Raw genomic sequence first — 4465 nt, 5'->3', positions numbered from 1 at the left:
GGTTTGCTGGTTTCCCCACCCAAAGTTTGGGTGGTTTTTCCAGCCTGGGTTGTAAGTGTTGGAATGTGGATCATATGGTTGCCTTTGTTGATTTCCCACATAGTTGGCCTTTTCCCAATCACCTCCTTCAGTGCTTACTTCCTCTTGATCTTGTGTGTGTATTGCAGCCACTTGATTTGTTCCTAATTTCCTGGTGAGCTCTGCTAGTTGCTTGGCAAACACCTTGTTTTGGGCTAGAATTGTATCAACATGGTTCAGCTCCATGACTCCCTTAGTGTTGTGTCTCTCTGAAGCATAGTAGTACTCATTCTCAGCCACTGTCTCAATCACTTCAATGGCTTCTTCCACAGTCTTTTTCCTGTTCAATGAACCTCTTGATGAATGGTCTACAGCCTTCCTTGATTCATAAGAAAGTCCATCATAGAAAATATGCAATTGCACCCAGTCATGGAACATGTCTGGTGGGCATTTCCTTGTCAACTCCTTGAACCTCTCCCATGCCTCGTAGAGAGTTTCACCATCTTGTTGTCTAAAAGTCTGAACCTCAGATCGAAGCCTATTGACCTTTTGTGGGGGGTAGAAACGTGCCAGAAACTTGCTTTCCACCTCATCCCAGGTTGTTAGGCTTCCCCTTGGGAATGATTCTAGCCACTTAGCTGCCTTGTCCCTAAGTGAAAATGGGAAGAAGAGCAGTTTATAGGCATCTTCCTGGACTCCATTGGACTTCACAGTGTCGCAAATTCTCAAGAATTTTGTGAAATGTTGGTTTGGATCTTCATTAGCACTCCCACTAAATGAACAATGATCCTCCACCAGTGATATTAGCTGTGGTTTGAGTTCAAAATTGTTGGCCTGAATGGGTGGTTTCTGAATGCTGCTACCACAATTCCCAGAGGTTGGGTTTATGTATGAACCAAGAACCCTCCTCTCGGGAATGGCATTGTTTCCATCAGCTCTCTCATGGTTGTGAACTTCTCTATCCATGTTGAGATCTAGAGCTTCCTCAAAATTATCCTCAGATTCTCCTTCAGATTCTTCTTCTCCCAATACTCTCTTCCCTCTTGCTTCCCTTCTAAGTTTATGAAGGGTCCTCTCTGGTTCGGTATATGGATGAGTTGATGTCTCTCTTCTCCTACCTGTCATACAAGAACACAGCACAGGCAACAAACAAGTGAAATACTCTTGGTTAATGGAAGAGTATGGTTAGAGCAATTGAGGAATTAATTCAAATAGTTAGTGAGTCAGTGAGTTAGTTGCTTGAATTTAAAGGCATAAAGAAAGAAAGCAAGTAACAGAGTGCAGAAATTAAAAATTCAACAAGTAACTTGAACTGAATTAACAAAACAAAAAAAATGCTCAATCTAGTTAACTTCCAATTTGAGAATTGTCAATCGAAAACCAATCCCCGGCAACGGCGCCATAAACTTGATGTGCTATAAACTTGATAGCTACGATTTTAGGAAATTGCACGATCGGTAAAAATTCTTTCCGGCAAGTGCACCGGTTATCGTCAAGTAAAAACTCACAATAGAGTGAGGTCGAATCCCACAGGGATTGGTTGAGTGAGCAATTCGGATTAGAAGTGTGTTCTAGTTGAGCGGAATCAAGATTTAGATGAGAATTGCGGAATGTTAAATTGCATGAATTAAAGAGCGAGAAGCTAAATTGCTGAAATTAAAAAGGGATCGGGGTGATTGCATGAATTAAATTGCAGAATGTAAATAGAAAGTGTAGATCAGAAATGGGGAATTCATTGGGTTTCAGGAGATATTGAGATCTCCGAATCAAAACATTTTTATCCCTTCCTCAACCAATGCATTCATTGAATTTTGCTTGGCAATCTTATATGATTGGATCCCAATCCCTTGGCTCACCAATTCTCTCTAAAAACGAACAAATTCCCAATCCCTTGGTTTAAATGTTCATAAGAAGAGATGATGCTCGATCACTGATTATACCATACAGTTTCATGAACCACAATTTGGTAGGATTACATGTCACAATATCCATCCAAACCTGATACGTAAAAATTAGGATTTCACGTACAACCGGCAAGTATACCGGGTCGCATCAAGTAATAAGACTCACTAGGAGTGAGGTCGATCCCACGAGGATTGGTAGATTAAGCAACTTTAGTTAAATGGTAGATTTAGTCAAGCGAACATAGTTTTGATTTCATGATCATTTTGATTTTTGAACATAATTGCAAGAATTTAAATGGCAAGGAATGTAAAGAACTAGAAGAGAGAAATGAAATGAAAGTAAATGGCGGAAACTTAAAGTGCAAGAAACTTAAATGACATCAAAGATAAATTGCAAGGAATTAAAGTGTTGCAGAAATTTAAAGAACATAAGAGTAAATGGCAAGAAGTAAATGAACAGAATGTAAATAACAAGAGTAGTAAATAGACAGAATGTAGAAGGGGATTGGGAAATGGGTAATCAAATAACTAGAGCAAGAGAAATGAGAATTAATGATAGAGAGGATCATTAAGGATCAGAGATGCAAGTGTTCATGAATTGATGTTAGTCAAATCCTTCTCAATCATGGGCATAGATCCATGGCAAGTGGGTAATTGAATCCCAATCTCTTGGTGATTCAATTTCTCTCCACATAACCAAATGCCACTCTCGTGATCTATTTGTTCATGAGAAGAGATGAAGCTCAAATCTCATCCAGCCACAATTCCCATAATCTCAACCAAGGAGAGTTACATCTCACATACTAACCAAGGTGTATTGATTAAGGAAATCATGAAAGGATGAACTCTAAACTGAATTATGTGACTCATTCCTCAAATTCACCACATAATTCATATAGATTAACCCCTCTCTCGATGGTGGTTGAATCTTTGAAGAACAAGAGTTCCCTCTTTAGATCAACCACTAAAATTGAGGAGGACAAGATGAATTCACCAATTCATTCCAACAAGCAGAGCTCCTCCCCCTAATGAAAGTGGGGTTTAGTGAGTCATTGCTCCAATTTCAACAACAATTTCCATCAACAAAAATTAAACTAAGTGTAAAAGAAAGATGAAGAAGAATAAGGAAATGCTTAAAGCTTCAGAAACGAAGAAGAGAAGTTCCAAGAAGAACCCCCAAAATTGCTCTCGGGTATACTCCCGGATGTACCAAAAGAGTTCAAAAATAAAAGTCTAAGAGTCTAAAATTCTAAGTGTCAAAAAGTAAAGTAAAAGTCCCTCAAAGTACAAACTAAATCTCTATTTATACTAGTCCTAAAGCTCTTTCAAAGATCTTCAAGTGGGTTAGCAATATGGGCTTTCTCTTTGTTGAATTTCTGGTTCAATTGATGAAGTTTCTGGCCTTTGTGAGGAATAGAGGAGGCAGAGTAAGTTGGCACCAATTCTGGCCCATTGGCTTGGCGTTATTGGCACTAACTCCAGGCCAAATGCACGTTGGCAATGTGCAAGACATTTTCCTGGAAGTGAAGTATGAGACTTGGGCGTTGCTAGCCCAAGTTGTTGCCAACAACTTGCTTTTCCTCTTCTTGGCTCTACTTTCATGCTAAATGTAGCCCAGAATTTGAGTGTCAACCTTCAGCCTCAATATAGACTATTATACATCATTGGAAAGCTCTTGATGTCTATTTTCTAATGCCACTGGAATCACCTCAATTGGACTTTCCTAGCTCAAGTTATGGTTCCTCAAAGAAGGTAAGGTCAATCTGCCAAGTTGTTGCCAAAAACGCACCCTCATTCCCAAGTTGGCAACGTGCTCGTGCCTAGCCTCCCAAGGCAGGGGCTTGGGGCTGGCGTTGTTGCAAAACACGCCCCCTATCCAGCACGTTGGCAACGTGCTCGTGCCACACTCCAAGGCTAATCTCTAGCCTTCTTGAATTCAACTTCATGTTCTTGTTTTTAGGGCCTAAAGGTGACTCTGGTTTGGCTTCAATTTTGTGCTCCACCATAGATTATTATATATGGTTGGAAAGCTCTGAATGTTAGCTTTCCAACGCAACTGGAAGCACTCAATTTGGATCTCTGTAGCTCAAGATATCTTCCATTGAAGTGGACATGGTCAGGCTGCCTTGTTGGAGTTGTTGTGGATAACGCCCCATATATTCCAAGTTAGCAACGTGCATCACAATTTCCTGGCGTTGTTGATGAACACTCCTTCTCTTCAGCTCGTTGGCAACGTGCTCGAGCCTTTCTCAAGGCTCCATGTTTGCTTTCTGGCGTTGGCAACGTGCATAGCAAGGCTAATGGGCGTTGGCAACGTGCATGGTGCCTTTCCTGGCGTTAGCAACTTGAATGGTGCCTCTCCCTGGCGTTAGCAACGTGAATGGTGCCTCTCCCTGGCGTTAGCAACTTGGTTGGCAAGGCTTGGCGTTGGCAACTTGATTTTGGCGTTGGCAACGTGCATGGCAAGGCTTATGGGCGTTGGTAACTTGGTTGGCACCAAGACTTGGTGCCTAGCCAAGCATTCTTGTGTGGCGTTGCCTTGA

General features: G+C 41.2%; 1 non-coding gene across 1 annotated transcript; it reads left to right on the top strand.

Annotated features, from left to right (window-relative positions):
* The first annotated feature begins 454 nt into the window (after nucleotides 1-454).
* Nucleotides 455-558, top strand: LOC130983859 (small nucleolar RNA R71). The gene has a single exon (XR_009087830.1). It is a non-coding gene; the product is annotated as a small nucleolar RNA R71 (small nucleolar RNA).
* Nucleotides 559-4465: the final 3907 nt, after the last annotated feature.

The sequence above is a fragment of the Arachis stenosperma genome, chromosome 5, assembly GCF_014773155.1.
Source record: "Arachis stenosperma cultivar V10309 chromosome 5, arast.V10309.gnm1.PFL2, whole genome shotgun sequence".
In the NCBI taxonomy this organism is placed as follows: domain Eukaryota; kingdom Viridiplantae; phylum Streptophyta; class Magnoliopsida; order Fabales; family Fabaceae; genus Arachis; species Arachis stenosperma.
Note: the sequence above shows the minus strand (reverse complement) of the source record. Positions and strands in the feature narration are given on the sequence as shown.